Raw genomic sequence first — 23,196 nt, 5'->3', positions numbered from 1 at the left:
ATCTCGAAATTGGCATTTGATAATAAGCCCCAATGTTTCCGAATGGATTTACGTATTTTGGTGCTTAGAGGGTCGAATGTCATTACAACTGGTACGCATTCTTGTTTTTCTTTGATGTTTTTAACTAACAGATCACTCCTAGGTGTATTTAGAGCCCTCTTCCTAGCATTCCTGATGGTTTTTATAGGATAGTGTCTTTCCTGTAGTTTCTTAACCAACTGCTGAGATTGTTCAACATATCCCTCAGTGGAGGAGCAGTTTCTGCGGTACCTCATGAACTGCCCCACCGGCAAGTTGTCTCTTAAAGATCTCGGATGGTATGAGTCGTACTGCAAAAGAGAATTCCGGTCAGTAGGTTTTTGATGGACACTTGTCTGTAGACAGCCCTCCACGACATTGATATCAAGGTCTAGGTACACGGCCTTCTGATGGCTATAAGACCACGTGAACCTAAGGCTTTCATCCTGAATGTTAAGCCACTCAAAAAATGTCAACAGTTCAGCTTCGCTGCCCCTCCAGATGCAGAGGATGTCATCTATATACCTCTTCCAGAGGCGGAGATGCCTCTGGAAGGGATTGTTAGGATGTTCAACTACATGCTCTTCAAATTGGCCCACATATATGCACGCTAGACTCGGTGCCATAGTAGCGCCCTTCGATGTCCCTGTTGTTTGCAAATAAAGTTGGTCCTCATAACAAAAATAATTTCTTGTGAGTGCGATCTCAACACATTGCATTACAAAACTTTGGGGGACATCATAAAACCACTCTTGGTCCCTCAAGGCGCGGGCTGCTGCCACCAGCGTCGCATCCTGAGGAATACAAGAGTAGAGTGACTCAATGTCGATGGTGACCAAGAATTCAGCCTCACAGTCAAAGTCCATGTCGGCTATGATGTTAAGAATCTCAGTGGTATCTCTTACAAATGATCTCTGGTTGATCACTGACTCACGCAGGAAGAAGTCTGCGAACTGAGAAAGGGGCTCCAACACCGATTGGATGCCCGAAACGATTGGGCGTCCAGGGGGAGGGCGAGTAGGTTTATGAATCTTCGGTAATATATAGAAGGCAGGAGTTCTAGGTTTATCATTAAACAAGAACTCTGCCTCCTTCGCCGTGATCCATTTATTTTCCTTCGCCACTTTGACCATTTCTCGTATGGTTTTTAATAGGTCATTAGTGGGATCATTACTCAGGGGACGGTAGTTTGCACGAACATTCAGCAGTCTTTTCACTTCCTTATCATAGTCGGCAGTGTTCAATACTACCACCGCACCGCCTTTATCAGCCGGTTTAATAGTAAGCCCATTATTCTCCTGTAGACTCTTCATTGCCTCCCAATCTTCTCGCGTCATATTTTTATGTTTAATTGCTTTGTCTTCACTCTCCAATCTACTAATGTCTTGTAATACTTTTGATTTGAAGACAGCAATTTACGGGCCCAAGGTTGTAGAGGGTGGGCAAAATGTAGAAGGTTTTCTAAGATTTGTGTTATAAATGCCTTCGTCCTCTCTAGATTGATTAGCAAAGAACTTCCTCAATTTGATTTTCCTGATGGTTTCATGAAACTCTACTCGACACCGGAAGGTGTCATGTGTGGGAGTGGGGACAAACCCCAATCCTTTATTCAGGACACGTTCTTCACTGGTGGTCAGTATGTGGTCTGATAAATTTACCACTATGTTGTTCACAATTGGTTCCTCCCCCGACTGCGTGTCACTCTCGGGGAGTAAGACTGCCATTGTTGGGGTTGGTTGCCCCTCCCTCGTCCTCGTCCGCCTGCTGACTGGCCTCCCCCTCTGTTGTTTCTTTGACCACGTCCTAACAAAGTTCTTAGTAAAGCCCCCAGGTCGTCACTGCTTTGGTCTTGTTGGTTGGGTTGATAAAATCTGACTCTACTAGTCCTAGAGCCCTGCGGTCCTTCCTCCTCCTCCTCACTGGAGGTGTTGTCAAAATTCCAATTTTTAGGAGTACGCTTAGGCAGTTGTTTTGCTCCCCTCCCCCTCTGATAGCTACCCTGATTCTGTTGTTCGGGCCCAGACTGATAATGACTTTCGTTTATATAAGGGAAAGCCCATTTGTGAGTAAATCTCTCTAAGTTACGTTGTAGACCTTTTATTTTTTGGTTGATCATATAGGTTTTATACTCACTAAGATCTTCCTGGATTCTACTCAGATGTTCTTTTGTGTCAGTCAAAGTGCTATCCCTCCTGATACTCTCTTCCAGCTCTAGAATTTCTTTCAGTAGTTCTTCGCTAAGCCTCTGTGCAGTGCTAATAATAAGTATGAGCCAGTCTCGCGTGCATTTATTCACGATGTAGCTCCAATCGAGCCTGAATTTTGCATCATCCAGAAAGATTCTGGGCTCAATCCTAATGATCAGACTCGTAGGGCTTGCACCAGCTCGGTAGTATTCAGTCATAAGAGCCCCATGTAGAGCTACCCTTACTTGTTTCTTTTTCAAATTACTGAGCTTTGCCCATTCTTCCCTTACTGTAGTGTTAAGGAGGGGTGCATCGGGGAATAATGAGGGTCCTGCCAAAATAGCGGCTATTTGCTCGTCCGTGAACGCTAAACAGTTCTTATCCATGTGGAGTATATATCTAAATCAAGGTTAAATTTGTGGTGAGCCTTATATGTGCTCAAGGAGTCTAAAATAAGAGTGTCTGAATTAAAAGTGTGAAGCTCAATATATAAAACAAGTGTGAGAAAGGACAACAATTACTGATCAATTAATCAGCAGGCAATTCAAAGAAAAGCTCTCACGGCTGATCCGCCGTACATACCACACAAACCCTATGGAGCAAAGAGGGAAACAGAACCCTGGTGGCCCTCCACTCAAATCATTAATATACAAAAAGACCAGGGTCCTGGGACTGCGGAGATCCTCATATGCCGTATCTCCTCAATCTAGTCCTATTCACAGGTTTGTAGTCTTCTACATAACACTCTGTGTACTCTATTGTAGTATTCATATATATGAAGTCCTAAAACCTCATCTCACACTTTTTTGTTGACAGTATTTCAGAAATTGGTGGGACAAATAACTTTTACCCTTATAATGGAAAAGGAGGCAGCATGTTCTTTTGACCCATGCCCTGATTTTTCTCCAAGACCCTACTTTTTTTGTTTGGTGTCCATAATGAAACTGACCCAGCAAAATGTAAAGCTAAAATACATCACTACAATAAAATTGATAAATAGCAACCGAAATTCTTAAATTGTTTGTATATATAAACTACAAAAACATACAGGAAATTTCATATGAAGTGTGACATCAAAGGAAAATCTTCATGTAATTAAGCCATAATTGAACAGATAAAACATTAGAATGTGCAGTGAAATGTCATTAGCAAAACCTTTCCTCGTTTGCAAAAAAGCACTTTTCATTGGCAAAAAAGTGTCTTCAAATTGTAGATAAATACGTGCTTTTATAGGCTTCCTAAGACTCTACAGGGTGGGAGCTGGGTGTTCAGAATGCCACCAATTAGGACAATTAGTAGAAAAACACGTGTGACCAAGATCAACAGAGTCGTTTTGAAGCACCGTAATTTGTATGAGCAGATATCAAATTTTTATTTCAGTGCTTTTGGTTTGTGTCTGCCAAATATGTAGGGAAAATTCCAATCCGCCTCCTAGAAACCATTTACAGGTTTTAGGTTTCGCCTGCACAGTGCTTGTGATGTGCTTGTGAAATCTATTGTTTTAAATATAAACTTAAAAGGGGATTACATCCCACCTCCTCTCTTTCCTGGCTCTTCATTGGTTCCTGTTCTTGCCCCTTACTTTTCCTCAATTTCCATTGGCTGTAGCATATTTTCCTGCATTTACCATTGCTTGTTCCTGGTATGCTTCTCTTATCAGTTTCCTGTGGCGGAAATACTGTTAATATCCACTTTGATGGAACTATTTTTTTCAAAACGTTTTGTCTCTTTCTGCTTTTTCATCTTGCAGTAGATTCATATAGGGCAATTTACCACCTGGAGAGATTAAACAGTATGCCTAGAAATGCAGGATGTTGTGTCACCCACCTTTGTTGCATGTTGCCCGTCTACCTACCATACGTCGCTACTTCCTTAAGTGGAATTTTAACATTTGCCCCTAGAACAGGTCTTGTGGCAGGCAAACCATTTAACCTTCCTTCGTTGCTTGTTGCTTGTTCAGATAATGCTCCTTGCAACTCCTGGTTGACTTCCTCATTGTGCGCTGCTATGCCAATTAAGAGATAAAGAATTGCATTTCACAACATCAAGGAGGACAGCAGCAACCTTATTCGGCTGATCTGGCACGTTTTTGTCTCACTTTGTTCTAGCAGTGAAAGTACAAAAACCGATGACGCATTCAGTAGGTATATAATCTGCTGTCTTCAGAGAGTCATGTGATAGGAATTTGTTTTTACAATATACTGTGTATTTATAGGCATCTATACATGCTGCCTATAAATTTGAGAAGTGATAAGTGTGTTCTTCCACATAAGATTGCATCAATTTTCGAGATTAATATCCATTTTTTCAAATCATGATATGAAGGACAGAGACGTTTTTTGTTTGCAGTGAGGTTTCTTTTATTTTTTTATTTTTTCTTTAGAGCAAAGGACAGCCGACACGTGTTTCGCCCCCTCTTGGCGAATTGCGCCGGGGCTTTCTCAAGGCTGTTAAAAGAGGATAAAAGAGAGTGTTTAGTTTATGTGATCTAAGAGCAGTTGACCCCAGAAAGAACATGAAAGACACCAAATGTGGAAAAATAGTTAGAGGTAGGTCCGTGTTTGAATGACAATAGAGAGCTAGTATTCGTGCTCATAGATGAATGGTGATTCTTAAAACAAGTGCAGTAGTGTGGAGAAGTCCAGAGCCACGCAGAGCAGAGTTAAAAGGAGAATCAAAAAGACTTATTTTAAAAAACTTTTTTAAGAAAGACGGCAAAGTCTATTGAGCGTGAGAGAGATTTTGGACGAAATTCAGTGTTCTTAATCAGAGAAAAGATCCCAAAATACAGAAAAGAAAAAGCTAAAAAATAAGTGAGTGGATAACGATACAATGTGATACGAAAAAATACAGTCATAATACCTAGATTTGATTAGGTCGCGTAGACAATCTTTGTATCCAAATATTTAAAAAGTCCCAAATACGAAAATATAATTCTTCAAAAATAAAACATTTTCTGTAAATTCAGACAAAACATACCATAAGTGCGATTATATTGTCACTCAGATTTTTGTTAGTATGTCTAAATGAAGCATTACGAAGGGTACAAGCAAGCCTATATAGTATAAGAACCATCTGTATATATATAAAAGGTATTCACAACATAAAAATAAACAGGTTCATGATATCCTTGCATAAGGTTTAACAGGCCCTTTGGCGGTAGTGCATGTTATTTGATTTTAACAATGCTATTTTGCCTACATCATTGGGACTGTCATCCAATAGGTTCATTTGTTGGCAGTTAAAGCATAACAGTAGTGGCCCTGGTGACTTTATAACATATTTTTAGCGAGATCATGGATTACCTCTATTGGGAAGGATTGACTTAATTTTTGTATTCAACAAACACATGATCACATTTTATATGGCATTTATAAACAAACGGAGTCACATTCATGTGTTCTAGTGGTTGAACAAAATGTGCATTCTTTGCTTAGCAGTACGGGTATTACATAGCCGTTCGTCATGTTAACGTTATTTCGGAAAAAACAAGGGCGCAAACAATTTTACTGGGCCGGTATACACGCGAGAGAAACATGACAGCGTGTAAAAAAACGAAAAAACCAAATATACATGTCGGGGATTATAAATGGCATGTGGTTGGTATTTCAACCCAAATTCCGGACGCTTTCGTCCATAGGGGAGGGAGATGATATGCATCCGTAGTTTTAAAACCGTATAAAGCAGTACAGGTCTTACATAGCCGTTCGTCATGTTAACATTATTTCGAAAAAACAAAGGCGCTAACAATTTGACTGGGCCGGTATACACGTGAAAGGGCATGACAGCGTGCAGCAAAAAAGAAAAACCGTTTTTTTACACGCTGTCATGTTTCTTTCGCGTGTATACCGGCCCAGTAAAATTGTTTGCGCCCTTGTTTTTTCCGAAATAACGTTAACATGACGAACGGCTATGTAATACCCGTACTGCTAAGCAAAGAATGCACATTTTGTTCAACCACTAGAACACATGAATGTGACTCCGTTTGTTTATAAATGCCATATAAAATGTGATCATGTGTTTGTTGAATACAAAAATTAAGCCAATCCTTCCCAATAGAGGTAATCCATGATCTCGCTAAAAATATGTTATAAAGTCACCAGGGCCACTACTGTTATGCTTTAACTGCCAACAAATGAACCTATTGGATGACAGTCCCAATGATGTAGGCAAAATAGCATTGTTAAAATCAAATAACATGCACTACCGCCAAAGGGCCTGTTAAACCTTATGCAAGGATATCATGAACCTGTTTATTTTTATGTTGTGAATACCTTTTATATATATACAGATGGTTCTTATACTATATAGGCTTGCTTGTACCCTTCGTAATGCTTCATTTAGACATACTAACAAAAATCTGAGTGACAATATAATCGCACTTATGGTATGTTTTGTCTGAATTTACAGAAAATGTTTTATTTTTGAAGAATTATATTTTCGTATTTGGGACTTTTTAAATATTTGGATACAAAGATTGTCTACGCGACCTAATCAAATCTAGGTATTATGACTGTATTTTTTCGTATCACATTGTATCGTTATCCACTCACTTATTTTTTAGCTTTTTCTTTTCTGTATTTTGGGATCTTTTCTCTGATTAAGAACACTGAATTTCGTCCAAAATCTCTCTCACGCTCAATAGACTTTGCCGTCTTTCTTAAAAAAGTTTTTTAAAATAAGTCTTTTTGATTCTCCTTTTAACTCTGCTCTGCGTGGCTCTGGACTTCTCCACACTACTGCACTTGTTTTAAGAATCACCATTCATCTATGAGCACGAATACTAGCTCTCTATTGTCATTCAAACACGGACCTACCTCTAACTATTTTTCCATATTTGGTGTCTTTCATGTTCTTTCTGGGGTCAACTGCTCTTAGATCACATAAACTAAACACTCTCTTTTATCCTCTTTTAACAGCCTTGAGAAAGCCCCGGCGCAATTCGCCAAGAGGGGGCGAAACACGTGTCGGCTGTCCTTTGCTCTAAAGAAAAAATAAAAAAATAAAAGAAACCTCACTGCAAACAAAAAACGTCTCTGTCCTTCATATCATGATTTGAAAAAATGGATATTAATCTCGAAAATTGATGCAATCTTATGTGGAAGAACACACTTATCACTTCTCAAATCTGTTTGTATTTGAAGCCCAAGAGGTCCAGAGCTTCAAGTGTGTCTCCACCAACCTATTAAGATCACTTATTCAAGTGTTGTCTAAAGCCTTGATTTTCCCGGACCTTTGCTACTTCATCCGCTTCTACATGCTGCCTATAAACATTCTACCCACCACCCCCAACACCTGGATACCCTCAGGGGTGAAACTCAGCACTCTTCAAATTCTACTTAATCGATTGATACTTTGCGAAATAATGCTACTGCAGTTTCATATTCCCCAGAGAAGGAAGCTGTCGTGTTATTGTTTCCTTGACAAGAGCCGAGGAACCTGTTAATTGCCACGATCCTTCTTGTTGGGAGATGGTGGAGTTTATTGTGCAGTGTCTAAAGTGATACGTGCCACAGGCTTAATTTCTGGAATGGGCTGCATGCACGTTCATGCTAAGGAGCTGCACTGAAAGATACTCCAGACTTGGAGGTTTAAATAGTAATGAAGTAAGGAGATTATGGCCTCAGGCAGGCATGATGCGATGCATGATGTGGGACACTCAAAACATGGCCTAGAACATAGTGCTTCCTACAGAAGTCCAGTCCATATATCCTTGCCATGTATGAATGCAGTGCTGGTCTCCGAAACACTCGAGCTCACGCATGGTGACAATTCTGCTTCCTAATTATAGCACTTCTTTCCTTTCTGAGCACTATAAATTTGCTATAGTTACTAACTTTAATAGTACTCAATGACCCTAAACTCGCAAAGCGGGTGGTCTTTGCCACTGATTGCTTAAAAAGAAATAGATATCATTGGGAGCCTCCCAGAAGATGTTCAACAGCCTTACACAGATTGCGGCTCCTTGAGTCGCTCTTTTGATCTGTTATGAGGGCAGGCCTCCATAAAGTGTAACAATGTAATTAATATTCTGTCAACTGCAGCATTGTTTACCTCAATACACAGCACAGACTTTAAAATTGATAAAAAAGGGGTTTCACCACCTCCCCAGTCTCCATGTTCAAACTCACGTCAGTGTCTACAAGGATGTCTGCAGGGCATTAAGTGGGCCGGGTCTCACCGGGTCTGAGCACCGGCAGTTTTTTCAAGGGGGCCTCGAAACGGGCCTCTTTCGGCTCTGTTTTTGTGCCTGCTGTGACTGCAGTACGTTTTTTTCCGGACTGCAGTGACAGCAGGCACATGGATGTGTCGTACTCACACTGCTCACTTCTCACCAGTGGAGAAGTTAGGCATGACGTCATGCCAGGTGAGCGTTTTTAGGGGAAGTGAAATCCTTAAGAGAGTAATTTTCTCTCTGGATTTCCCTTCTCTTTTTGAAACTCGGGAGCAGCAACACTGTTCTGGTGTCACCAGGGCTCTAAGTGGAAGTTTTCTCAATATTATATACAAGCCATTGTTGCTGCTCATTTATCAAATGCAACCAACAACCATCGACAAAGCCAATAGTCCTGACTTCTTGTCGGTATGATGTTACTTGAAGGACACATGGGGCAGACCTCTTACACATGCTATGGTACTGCCCAGATATACGGCCATACTGGGACGGCGTCACAGCGCTACTCACACACAACACTGACGGACAGATGCCCCACACATTGGAGGCGTGCATCCTGGGTCTATACAGACGCTTGAAACTTAACAAAGTACAGGCACGCTTCTGGGACATGGGCCTCAAAAATGCAAAACGCCTACTTACTAAACATTGGAAAGCCACGACCCCCCCACATATTCGACACTGGTACACCTCCTTCACCAACTGGGCACGAGCGGAAAGCACGGTCCTCCTTCAGGAGGAAACTGCCGGGCTTCGAAAATTCCCCATCGCCCAACCCTGGGACGACCTCCTTAAGTCATTCCAACGTGCCTGCCAGGAACAAGGGATAACCTGAAGCGGCAAGCCCCGTTGCCACTACGACGGCACGCACCAACAACCACAGTGGCCATGGCTGCGTGTCCCCTCCCCCCCGTGTCCATTGCTTTGCATCGCGGAACATCCTGCTGCTCCTCGCCCCGCACCAGCTGACCCCCGGCCGGAACCCACACCGATCTCCGCCCTCACCCCCCTCTCCCTTCCCCGCTCTCACTTGCTTCCCCACTCACAGAGGTCTTTCTTTCTTACAGTTGTCTAGACATAGGGGACAGTTAACTCACTGGTCAAGTTCCCCAACCAGACCCCCTCCCTTATTGCAGACGAAAATAACCATTGCATCATGTAGCTTGCAAGAAGCGGCCCCCTCATAGAACTCATAACGCCTGCCGACTGCTGAGCCGCGACAACGCCCAGGGACTGCAGTAAGATGCGGACTCACGCCGGGACCCCACCCACAATAGGACACGACCAGGATATGCAGTACACCTAACATCACCCCCCAGTCTTTTACTTTGTGACCTCCCACTTGCAACACTGGAGAGACGCTTATATACTGCACTACCAGACATCCTGGTCTCCATACACAATGGCTGCAAACACGACACGCCAAGCTTCACTACTTGCTCCTACTCCTCAGTGAGCTATACCACCACACATCTTGCTGCACCTGCGTCGGCATTATGCATACATGTCTGAACCGCCACCTGCCGACAGCTCCCCCACTACTGCCTAACCACAGCGGATACCCAGATCCTCAGGGGGGACTTGAGCGCTGAACACAACAGCACTAATGCCTGACTAACTCTGCAATGTTTATGTTCATAATAAAAGATAAAATGTAGACCTATCATTTATGCAACTGAATGCCAGAATGTTGTACATATATGTCTATGGATATCGCCGCCGGACCCCCGGGTTGCCGGCTAAACGGCTGTGTCACTCCACTACGGACCCCCTTGACTACACGTGGCCCAACCGGCCCTTGCATGCCACGGAATGTACAATGTATGGCAAAAATGTTAAGTACAATAAAGGTCTTCCAAAAACAAATAAAAAATGATGTTACTTGAAGGATCGTATAGCTAGATGCAATGACAAAAACAGCTAAATACAAGTCGGACGGCACACTATGCTGAGCACAGGTTTTTTGGTTTGAGTGTTTTAAGCCCTTAATTACATTGGCCACTCCCCTTTGAGAGACCCTCCAGTTTTTTCATCCCACTTAAAGCCCTGGATGTCTGCAATCTAACCTTCAATCTTAATTATAACCTGAGGTCCTAAGGCAGCGTGATCTCTGTATTGTAACAATTTGCTTAAACCCACCTCCAATATTTCAGTTGTACACTACTTTGCAGAATCCAGTGCTCCATATCGGACAAAGCACGGGGGATCAGTGGTGCTACTATCTGGCACTGGCATTTCAGCCAACAGTACTTTGAAAGCTAGGACTTGTGTGCCCATGCCAAAAAAGGAAAAGACAAAACTACAACCCCCAGCATGCAAAATATGACTTATAAAAGCACGAACGGAATAAAGGTGTCTCTAGCAAAATAAGAGCGGCAGGCTGTTACCCTTTTCATAATACAAAGTCACAAAAATACCTGCCAATCACATTCAATCAAGGCCTAACTTTCCCCACTTACCTGTCCGTAACTTATTGGGGTCCCCCTTCTATTTAGGTGTTACCCTTTTCATACCCTATACAAGGGACAGACATTGCATAGGGCAGGACCGGCAAATCATTAAAAAAATCCTTTTCTAGCTCCAGGAAAGTTGGTCCATGTCCGGTCAGGACAGAAGTCTCTGAAAAGGAATATCTTTGAGTCGTGAAAGGAAGTGACAGGGCATGTGATGTTTTCTTTCACAGCTCTACGGACCCAGCCTCGATATGGGCAGTATCTACACCAGGCGCGGTGCATCCATAGGGGTGTGGGGGCGTAGCCCCCCCGCACGCAGCCGCCGCCCGCAGCCGCCCGCAGGAGACACCGAGGGAGAACTGACAATGCATGCCAGTCAGCATGACGTCGGGAGGCGGCATGTTGATTGACATGATTGTCACCAGGCAGGCAGCAACACGAGTGCGCATGAGTGGGGACGGAGGGTGAATTTTTTACCCGTGCCCACGCATGCGCGCTTGTGTTCGTGCTTTTTTGCGCATGCCCATTAGGAGCCCTTCGGACTCCTAATGGGCGTGCTGTGGGCGTAGAGTAACCTGTGCCCCTGCAGCGCCAGGATTGACTGCAAGGGACTGCCAGTGCCATTCGACGACGTGAAGGCGCCAAGGGGTTGAGGAGCAGAGGAGGTGCGGACCCGGACCGGCGGTGATGTAAGTTTTATAATATATTTAATCTCCCCCCCCCCTGCGACATCACATTACAGGCAAGGTGAGGGAAGTGCCCCAAATACTTGCAAAAGCCTTCGCCTGGTCACTCACTGTGTTTGTCAAGCAGTGCCTAATGTCTCGCAGGTCTTAGATAATGTCAGCAACAATGAGCGTGTGATGCACACCAGTTGCCGTCCCTCAATCCCCGGACTGAAGCGCCTATGGTCACATAAGTGTTTAAAGTGGGTGTGAGCCCTACGTCATACTGTTAAATTAATAGCTTTTCCGTGCCAGCAGTATGTTTTGCCATTGAATCGATATTGATAATGTAAACTGTGGGATTTGTTCAGTAGGAAGGTTTTTTTTTTTTTATTTCCGAAATTCTTTATTGTATATAAAAAAATATATATTTACATACATGGACAAGGCTTATACATGAGTGGAAGAAGAAAGAAGAAAGTAGGCGAAGGAGGAAAAAGGAGGAAGGAAGAGGGGGGGAGGGCGGGGGGGAGCGGTAGTCCTTATTCTTGAGATTACTCGCTAGTCCGTTATTCCATAGTTCGTATTCCGTCGTTTTGATGTTCCATGACATTTGTACGTCTCTGTGATCGCTCATCTTATGCCCCGCGCCCGGGCCCGGGGGGAACAGTAGAGAGAGATAGATATAGATATAGATATAGTAGGAGATGTGCACGGTGTTCCGTTATCACAAAGGTTTCAGTATGCGCCTTCAGTTGTATCTTGTTCACGCCTATGGTGGCTTGTGTGATGAAAGGTAGTGGTCTAAAGACCCCCACATGGTCGACTGCTTGTGCGTTTTCGGTGAGTGTTTTGCTGTGATGTTGTCCGCCCCCCTTAGGAACGTGACCCAGTTGAGCCATGCCTGTGGTGCCGCCTTTGATGTGTCCTTCCAGTTAGTTAGGACTATTTTGACTGCGGCTGTTAGCAGAAGATCAATGAGGTCCCGATCCTCTGTATTTGTGATTGCCTCGGATGTGAAACCTAGGGCCAGGCTTGTGAGGTCCATTTGTATGTCTATGCCTGTGATCTCGTGGATAAGTATTCTGATCTTCCCCCAGAAGTCCTTTATTTTTGGGCATTTTAGTAGGAGGTGTTCTAAGTCTCCCCTCTCTTTATCGCAGTTCCAGCATACGTCGCTGTCTCTAATGCCTAGGGTGGCTAGTCGGGCTGGTGTCCAGTATGCCTTGTGAACCAGCCAGAATTTCGTTTGGTTCAGTGTGGCCGTTACCTTTTTCCTAGTCGTGGATCTCCATAGCTCGGCTTTCACGTTCTCACTTAGTGCTTGCCCTGCTGCTTCCCCCCAGAAGTTTATGACCTTGTCATTAAGTTTGGTGTTTTTGGGGCACAGGACCTTATAGAGGTATGCTACCTGGTGTCCTAGTGTGTTTAGGCTAGTAGCGAGCTGTACTATCGATGGTGTCTGGGTGTTGAGGTTTGCCTTCCTTATCGCGACTTTTATCTTCAGGAAGTTGTATAGTTCTATGCTGTTTAGGCTGTATTCCCCCTTTAGGGTGTCGAACGTTACGTCAGCGCCCTTGTTCTTAAAGTCCTTGGCTATGGATATCCCTTGGCTATACCAGTCGTGCATGTCTAGGACCTTACCCCTGTATTTTAGGGTGGGGTTATGCCAGATGGATTCGAAGGGCCCCCCTCTGATGCTCGTGTTTAGAAGTTTGTCAACTTTCAGGAGAGCTCGTTTTGTGTTTCTGAGGACTGGATTGTCTTTGATCGCTGGGTGTTTGGTGGCCGTGAGGACAGTGATGGGTTTCATGCCTTTTAGCAACCCTTGTTCGAGTGTTAGCCACGCTGGGGTGTAGTCCTGTCTTGGGTCTAGCCAATGCAGTCCCTGTCTGGCTATGCACGCTTCATGGAAGCGTTTGAAGTTTGTTATGTTTAGTCCCCCCTGTTCTTTTGATAATCTGAGTTTTTGCATGCTTATTCTGGCCTTCTTCCCTCTCCATAAGAAATCGTTCAGAATCTTGTCTACCTTTTTGTGGAAGTCGTCTGTGTTGGTTAGTGGTAGCATGGTTAGTATATAGTTCACCATTGGTGTGAGCATCATTTTTATTGTTTCTACCCTTCCCCACCATGTTGTGAATTTGGGGGACCACCCGTCTACTTTGTCCTTGATCTTCTGGATTGTTGCTTGCTCGTTATGTTCTAGTGTCGTTCTCAGGTCCCTCTCAAAGAGGATGCCTAGATACTTAATAGGTTTTGTTTGCCACGCTAGGCCTGACGTTCCTAGTACTGTGCTTGTTGTATGGATGTTTAGAGGTTTGCACTCTGATTTGTCCTTGTTAAGTTTGTACCCTGAGACCTGGGCGTACCTCTCGATTGTGTCTGTCAGTGCCTTGATGGATCTTTCTGGGTCTTCTGTCATTATTAAAACATCATCCGCATATGCTGCTAGCTTGAATTTTTCCCCTCCTATCGGCACCCCTGCTATGTCATCGTTCGTTCTTATCATTGTTAGGAGCGGTTCTATTGCCAGTAGGAAGAGGCCAGGTGAGAGTGGACAGCCTTGTCGTGTTCCTCTGTCCAGGTTTAATATGTTTGAGGTGCCGCCGTTCACTACCACCCGCGCCTTGGGGCTGTTGTATAGCGCCATCACCATCCTCCTGTAGTTAGGTCCTAGGCCGAATTTCCCCAAGCATCGATCTAAAAAGGGCCATGAGACTCTGTCAAACGCTTTTTCGGCGTCTAGGGCTATCATTATGGCAGCTTTGCTACTCCGGGCCGAGTGGTTAATTATATGGCATAGTAGTCTGGTGTTGTCGTGGGACATGCGGTTTTTGAGGTATCCTACCTGGGAGTTGTGTATGAGCTTAGGTAGGTAAGCATTAAGTCTGTTGGCCAGTATCTTCGCGTATATCTTGCAGTCTACATTTATGAGTGAGATCGGCCTAAAGTTCTTCGCCTCTGTCATGTCTTTCCCTTCCTTTGGTATGACTATTATGTTTGCCTCAGCCATTGATGGGGTCATGCGTCCTTTGTGGACGCACTCCTCAAATACCTGTTTCAATGTGGGTTGGAGCGTGGTAAGGTATTGTTTGTAAAACCCTGCTGAAAAACCGTCTGGCCCCGGTGCTTTGTTTTCCTTGAGGCTGGCCGTGGCTTTCCTTATCTCTTCTTCCGTTACTGTTAGCTCTAGAGTGTCTCGTTCTCGTTCTGTTAGTGTGGGTGTGGATATGTTTTTAAGGAGTTCCTCGCCCCGTCCTCTTTTAGCGCGTCATCTCTTGTGTATAGGCCCTCAAAGAAGTCCCTGAAGACCTCCAAGATGTCCTTGTTGGCAGTCTGGGCCTTGTTGTGTTTGTCTTTGATTGCCCCTATTGTGTGCTGCTTTTGTTTCCCTTTTAGATAGGTTGCTAGGTTTTTCCCCGCTTTGTTCGCAGTGCATAAGTTAACCGATTTGTATTTGTTGATCCAGGTCCCTGCTCTTTCGCTTAGTATTCTGTTGAGCTCGTACTTCCGTTTAGTTAGGTTTGTGAGTGTGTTGTTGTCTTCTAGTCTAGCGATGTGCCTGTTCTCTAGTGTTTTAATCTCTTTCTCTAGGTCGGCTATTCTTTTGTTCCTTGCTTTGTTCATTTTGCCCTTGATTGACATTACCGTCCCCCGTATGGTAGCTTTTAGAGCATCCCATAGTACCTCTCTGGGTGTTTCTGGTGTATCGTTGATTGTCAGGTACTCTTTGATCGCTGTCTCTATCTCTGCCTTCGCTGATGTGTGTTGAAGAAGGCCGTCGTCGAATCGCCACCTGCGGGTTGGCTTTTCGTTGTGTCTGCCCGATAGGGATAGACTTATGTGTGCATGATCTGATATTGTTCTGGGTCCTATTTCTGTGTGGTCTATGAGGTGGGTGTGTGTTTCTGACATTAGTATATAGTCTATTCGACTGTAGGATTTGTGAGGGTTGGAGTAGAATGTATATTCTCTGGCGTCTGGGTTGCTTAGGCGCCATGGGTCCTTAATTCTCAGTTTGGAGCACAGGTTTTTAAGGATGTTAGGGCTAGTTGCTGGGTAGCGTTTACTGGGGTGTTTGTCAATCGCTGGGTCGAGAACTTGATTCATGTCTCCGGCGACGAACAACAGGTCGTCCAGTGGTAGGGTGTGTAACTGCGCTCCTACCCCCTCCCAAAATTGTTTATCCTCACTGTTGGGGCCGTATATGTTCGCGACATGGTAGGTCTCTCCTGCTCTCTTGAGACTGGTCACCAGTGTTCTGCCCTGGGTGTCTGCTTGGTAGCTTGTAAGTGATAGGTTCGAGTTTTTGCTGATTATTGTTACTACCCCGTTCTTTTTGTTCTGAGCTGGAGATCCCACCACCTACCCTATCCAGTTGGCTCTCAATCACGGGATGTCTGCCTCTTCTAGTCTCGTCTCTTGGAGCACGTAAATGTCGCTTTTAAGTTTCTTTAGGTGTTCGAGCACTTTCCTTCTTTTCACCGGGCTATTTAGCCCCTTGACATTTAGGGAGACTATTTTGATATCTGACACTATGCTATTCTGGCTGTTGTATGTCATTAATGCTGCTTTGTGTTCGCTGTACTGGTGGACTTCCTTTGGGCGTTTTTGCCCTCAGTGCTATGTGCCTGTTCATGTCTTCGTGCATGCCTTCGCTCCTACTAGATGTGAGTGTGATGAAGGAGAAGTAAAAGATGCAAAAGTTGCAGAGAAAAGAAAGATAGTCAGTAAGCCCATGTATAGAACCTCCCCCCCCCTTTTCCCCCCCGCCCCACTCCCCCACTCCCGCCTTCCCGCCCCCCTCCCTCCCTTACTTGCTAAGTGGGTGTGCGACGACAAAGTTCCTCTGCTCGCATCATCCCTGAGGTAGAGTTGGTTCCTTCTTTGGCTGGTGGTGTGTCTCTTTGCCCGGGTCGCTTACGCGACCTCCAGTCTCTCTCTTGCCGGGGCATTTTCCTTGAGTTTGGACATTGTGTGTTGAGGTAGATACGCTGTTCTGTGTTCCTTTGCTGGTGTTCCACGTGTGCCTTTTACTCCGACTGTTCGCTCAGCGGCGACGCGCTCCTCTTTGCTGCTCCTGGGCTTTTGTTTTCCTCCATGTCCTCCATTGGTGGACCTTGCAGGTATCGTTTTAGATCCTCTGGGCATTCGAAAAACATTGTCTTCCATTTGTCTGTTACTTTAAACTTGGTTGGGCTGATGAAGCTGAAAGTGGCTCCCCTTCTGCGCAAGGTGTCTCTCTGTGCCAGGAAGCCTTTCCTTAACTCCACTGTCGGCTTTGAGTAGTCTTGGGTGAGTACTATCTTGTTACCGGCCCACGTCAGATTCTGATTTTTCCTGGCGAAGGCGAATATGGCTTCCGTCTGATTTAGTCTCAGTGGGTTGCAAATTATCGCTCTCGGGCCTCTGCCTGTGGTCGGTTTTCCTGCTGGTACCCTATATGCCTTTTGTACCTCGAAGCCTCTTTGGAAAGTGATGCCTGTAAGTTGTGGGATCATCTCCTCCAGCATGGCGGCGCAGGAGCCTGCTTTATCCTCTGCCCCTTCCGGCACTCCTAGTATTCTTACATTGCCTCTTCTTGCCCTGTCGTCCTTCTCCGCTAGCTGCTTTTGTACAGCATTTGTGGCTGTTCTCAACTCTGCTATGGCCTTGGTGTGCTTGCTTGTTTCGTCTTCCACCGAGCTTATTCGGCTTTCTGCGGCTTCTATTCTCGTATTTGTTTTGTGAAGATCCGCTCTTATGGCCGCCATCTCTAGTTGCATGTTCTCCAGCTTGAGTTTTGTTTCTCTCCCCACCTCATTGCCTTCGTTTACTTTCCGCAGGATGGTCTCCAGAGTGACAGGCTCGCCTCTTGCTTTGGACGGGGACCCTTGGTTGTCAAATTTTGGTTTCTTCTGCTGCTCGCCTGTTAGTTTCCCCTCACTGCCTGCCATTGTTCGGATGCCCCTTCTTGACAGGATGTTGACCAGCCTCCCTCCTGCTTGTGCCACCTTTGGTGTGCTCGTTACTTTTGGGGCAGGTGGTTGGGCAGCTTGTCTGTATCTGCTCGGCTCCCTGATGTGTCTTGTTCTTGTTTTTGCCTTGGGTCCTGCCAGCGTGCAGGCTGCCCTGTTCGCGGCTTGCAGAGCCACTGGCTCTTTTAATGTCTCGGCCTTCGTTGAGGAGATGTACAGGGTTGCGCCCGTGAGCTGTTGGCACAGTGGAGGTCTTTAACACCCACTTTGGCACAGCGGAGATGTTTAACACTCACTTCGCTCTGTGCAGTCTCTGTGTTGCATGCTTGCTGCAGGGGCAGGTGTTTATGGCTGCTCGGGCATGGGATGTTTAGGGGGGGAGTGCTTGCTCTGCCCTTTCCGACCCCGCTGCCTGTTGTCTCACAGGGGTAGTGAGTCTTGCCAAAACTCAGCAAAAACAGTGCCTCGCGCCTCTGCTAGGGGTGCTGCCCCCCTCTCAGACCTGGGTGCGTCTAGCGTGTGCTTGGGGTGTCAGAGCGCCACCTATCACGTTATCCCCCCGCTGCTCTTTTAGCGCAGCTTCCCTTGTTCAGTGTCAGTGCTTTGTGCTTTGTGCCAATTTTGTTTTCCGCGCTAGTTCACCGCTCTTCCTGGCCCTGTCGGCATAACCGACGTGTTCCCTTGCTGTGGGCGATTGGATGCCTCACCGTTTGCACTCGCTAGGCTCTCGGCTAAGATCCTCAGCGTGCCTCACCTCTCAGTCGGTGATCTCGCTACTCATGCCTCCGGCCCCTGATGCGTGCGTGACCTTTAGCTCCTAGCGTCAGTCACTTGCCGCTCTCTCTTCCCCTCTCCTGCCTCTCCGTTAGGCTCTGCTGATGGTCGCGCTTCTCCGTCTCCCTGTCCGCTATTACTTCCGGCTGCCTGGTTCCTTCCCTTCCGCTTCCGGGTCGCTTGGCTGCTTACCTTCCGTCTTCCGCCTGAAATCGGGGAAGACTTCCGGCAATGGCGCCTTGCAGCCCACTTACTTCCGGTTCGCTTGATGTCGGTCCTCCGGGCTTGGGATGGTTCGGCTTCAGGGGAGGTTTGGGTCGCTTGCTCTCCGCTGCTTTCCTTTTGCGCCGCGATCTTCCTCTTCTTTTTTGTTGTTGTTGTGGGCAGCCGTCCGCTTTGGGGCTCTTCTGTCTTGCCTCGTTTGCAGCTGATCCGTGCTTAAGATTGTGCTGACAGGTCTCCAGGCACCGCTGTCGTGCTTCAGAAGTGGGGGCTCCTTTTCTGTCTCTTGCTCCGTAGCCTCCGTAGCCTTCCCCCTCTCGCCTCACATCGCCATCTTGCTTCTTCGTGCTGTTGTTGATTACCCGGTGGGTTCAGGAGCTCATTTCTCTCTCCGTGGTTGCGCTTCTTCACCTCTCGCTCATCGATCAGTTGCGCAGACCTTTCCCACACCTCGTGCTGTCTCTTTTGTTTGTTTTTGTCCCGTATGGCTGGTTGTTTGCCCCTCAGGGATGCGGAGCTGACGGACCTAGACGACCGTCTCCATTGCCGTCCAAGCCACGCCCCCCAGTAGGAAGGTTTTATTACTTGGCAGGGAGCAATTCCTACATTGAAAGCAAATCTTCAGCCACTTAATAGCATAATACCTTTGCTTTAAAATTCACCATTTGCCTATCTTTTTCCAATTTTCTCTTGGGAGGAGGATCCAACCTGTACCCACTTTTGTTAGCTTCGCTTGCTCGCTTTGCTTGCGGCTTAAAAGTCATGCCCAACGTTTACGCCCCACTGCTTTCAAATGTCACCAGCCGCCCCTGATCTACACATAGGTCTATTGATCGCTTGCTATTCTCTTACTTGTTGATCTATTGTTCTGGCCTCTGTGTATGTCTCCTCCCTGACCTGATCAAGTATTACATCTTGTACTGCTCTGCTCTCGAGTATGTTGTTGTTTTCTCAGCCTGCTTCTTCTTCTTGACCAATATTTAAGCGCTCTGATACCCGCTAGGATCATGTTCGCGCTATATAAAACCTGATACCTAAATAAATGGTGATGACATTACTAATACCGTTCATAATGACGTTTCAAAACACAGCGATGTAACCCTGTTGTTTCTGCACTCGTGCGTGTGGCTGTGCGTGCGTCTGTGCTTTGGCGCCTCGTGGCTCCCCACGCGCCCGGCGATGGGTTGGGTCACGGTTGCGCAGCAGGTTTGATAAGGTGCGAAGACTGTACGCACAGCTCAGCCGCGGTTGTCATGCATACTGTTTGGAAATGCGGTGTTAAACATGTTGTTGTTAGTGGTACGGTGCTATCGAAAAGATCCAAAGGCTGAAAGAAACATCTGCACGCTGCAACCAAGATAATTCTCCTCGAGAAGGCGTGGGAACAGCTGTCCTCAGACAACAGAAACCCAGTGACGCAGCGCGCTCCCCCTGCGAACACAGCGTGCTGCCCCCGAGGCGCTGAGGAGGAGGAAGAGGCGAGAAGCGGCCAGACTGCTGACTGATCAGGGCGAGGGAGAGAGAGCGGCAGTTGTTGTTTACAGAGATATTAATATCCTATCTCCTCAGTACAGAGTGGAAGCTTCCACGGGGGAGCCCAAGCCAGAGTGGAAAGTTTTCTGCAAAAGATCCAGTGAGATGCGAAGGCACGGTTTAGGAAAACAGTATTTATTATTTCACACGTTTTAGAGTTCTATTGAAAACAGAATACTTTGTGCGAGGAGAAGGATAGAGCCATTAACAAATAAGATGGCCCAGTGATGTGTATTATGAATTAATCGTGTTTTAAGAAAATATAGGAGTGCTTATAATTATAGTGATTATGAGGATATATAAAATATGCCTCATTTAATTCACATTTTATCTTTCACATATAGTAAGACAAGTTACTATTAATTAATACATTGGATAAAACAATCTTTCTTAAGCAAAGGCAACTAGATTCAACTAGTCTGTGAAAATCTCAAAGCCATATGGCACAGGCCCCAGATTTCGTGGCACAGTGCCCTACAAATGACGGACGTGCACTGTATAAACATTGACGACTTATCTTAATTGAATGTGCAAATTATCAGGTGATTTCATGTCTACCGACAGGAACTTAATTTCCTAATTTGCAGCAGCCATCTTGAGCGCTCATACACTATTGTACCAGAAGTTGCTGCAGGGTGACCACATACAGTCTTACCTGCATGCCTTACACCTGTTCTACAACCAAAAGCTGACAGTATGAAAGAGCCAATACAACAATATCTAGGTTACACCACCCAGAGCACAAAACGGAGGATTCAACATCGCTCCATGTTGAGGCAAGTAAGGACATGAACACAAGTCTTGTGTCCCTTTGACCCATCAATGTGAAAGATCCCTACCTCAATCTGGCATTTAGAAAACAAGCAAACCATTCTCTTCTCCTTCCATTATTCCTCACTCTGAAAAGTGTTATGCTCCACCAGACATGCTTAACTTGTAAATAAATGTAAACCACTTGGACTCCCGTGGAATCATCCTCCAGCATGTACAATTTTCCTAATGTAACCCTATAAATATGTTTTGATGTTTTTCCTCCTCATTTGCTAATATAAGACGGATCCAGTCATCGGTAATATGCATCTCACTGTACTCCATAAACCGGTACACGCGCAACAAGAGTTAATTAGGTAACTGCCCCGCAAAAGAAAACTTCAATGGCATTCTCCTCAATGGAATTTTTTCAAATAAAATGTAGCACATGGTGCACGTTAAAAAGCACCAAGGCCTAGAGTACAAAATATGATGGAATTGAAAGAAAAATGTACACTGCAGAGCAATAGAGTTCCCTCAGCCCTCCCCCTCCCAACTTGTTTTTGGAGACTATCTTCCATATTCGTCACTGAATTATCAATGGGTTTCAAAAGGGAATTCTAAAGGGGGATTGAGTACGATAATCAAACACCTTGCTTTACTGATTTACTCCAGTACCATCTCTGCCTTTGGGGTTGAACCCATCATCAGTACTTTTGCTTCTTCAAATCGTCAAGGTAGAGTGCTCCCCCTGCACCTATGGTGAAGTGCAATGCACTTTTTTTTAAAGAAGTGTCTGTTAAGAGATATTATATAAAATATTTTTTAAAGTATTTTTAACACTCTCATTTCTGATTTTTAATTGGGCCATTTCTGCCAGGTCCTGCCTAGAAGAAACTGTCCCTGCATAACTGTGAAATATAAATATATATATAATGCATCAAAGCTGTGGAATACTCTCCCCCTGCACCTGAGAACTAATCCCAATCTGTCGAGTTTTCGCAAACAGCTCAAAACTTTTCTTTTTCAGTAATTAGAACCCCCTGTTCTCTTTTAAAGGCACTTTTTTAGTTTTAGCGCCTGGACGCCTCAGGGCAGCTGTAGCGCTTAATAAATCTTCTTTTCATTTAATTTCATTTCAAATATGGGTAGTTCTGTATGTATAAATTAAGTACACACATATCTGAGCTAATTATTCCTGGGTTGAAAGAAGAGTGGAGAGTTATATTGTATTGGGAACTGGTGTACAGTGTAGTAGTGTACAGTGCAGCGGCATACCGTGGAGTGTGTTATAGTGGAGTTGCAAATAGTGGACAAGAGTAGAGTGGAGTGGCGTACTGTTGAGGGGCATAGAAAAGAGTGGTGAACAGTGGAGTGTTCTAGAATCGACTGGCATGGAGTGAAGTACAGTGTAGTGGCATAGAGTAGAGTGCCGTACACTGGAGTGGGGTAGAATGGAATGGAATACGATTGAGTGGCAAACAGTGAAATAGCATATAATGAAGCGGCATACAGTAGAGTAGCATGCAATAGAGTGACATAGAGTGGAGTGAGGTACGGTGTAGTGTTGTTCAATGGAATAGCGTAGACAGGGGTGGTGTAGAGTCAAGTGGCAAACAGTGGAGTGTTGTAAACTGGAATGGGTTAGACTGTAGTGGTGGAGAGAGTAATAGTGTACTGTGGAGTGAAAGCGCTCTGATACCTCTGGATCTAGACAGCGCTTTAAAAAACTTTTAAAATAAATAAAATTAAAATAAATAAATATATTTGGTCGCAAAGGGAGTGTGTAAACAATTATCTTTTGAAACATTCTACATGAACAACTCCCAAAGTTCATTTAGGGGAGTTTTACATTTAATGCTTAGCATAAGTAGCTAAGCAAGCAACAATTCAGGAGCTGTTACTTTCTTGCTACAATAAACGTCTTTAAATCATTGTCTGTGATTCTCTCCCAGCCCCCCAACCCAGGCAGAGTCTCAACTGGGAGGGGCGGCATTTGCACTTATGCTTTTATCAATAACTTATGCACGTGTGTATGTATCTGTGCAAACCAATTCATATCAGCTCAGTGGCCCTTAAACCATCCTACATAAGGATTAAAAACGCACCTTACAAAGAGGCGATAAGATATATATGTTTTGACTAAATGCTAAAATATCCAATAGTTTACCAAATTCCTCCTAAGACAGACAGAATATAACATGTGTTTCACTTTGTATCCTTAAACGTATGCTTCTGCTTGATCTAAAATGTTTTAATTTCTGTGTGGCGAAGCAGCCCTTGGTGTTTGCGTGCTCAACTTCCTGAAAGATCTAAGTCCCGGTGCACATTTGTGATACAGCGTACATTGTGTGTTAAATTACCACAAGGCATTTGAAATTGACCCCAAAAATATTGCATCAAATCCCTCTTTATAAATAACAGAGCATTATTGGCAAAGCCAATAGGTCTCGCCTTGACAAG

The sequence above is a fragment of the Lissotriton helveticus genome, chromosome 10 (assembly GCF_964261635.1).
Source record: "Lissotriton helveticus chromosome 10, aLisHel1.1, whole genome shotgun sequence".
In the NCBI taxonomy this organism is placed as follows: domain Eukaryota; kingdom Metazoa; phylum Chordata; class Amphibia; order Caudata; family Salamandridae; genus Lissotriton; species Lissotriton helveticus.
This window is presented reverse-complemented; position numbering follows the sequence as displayed.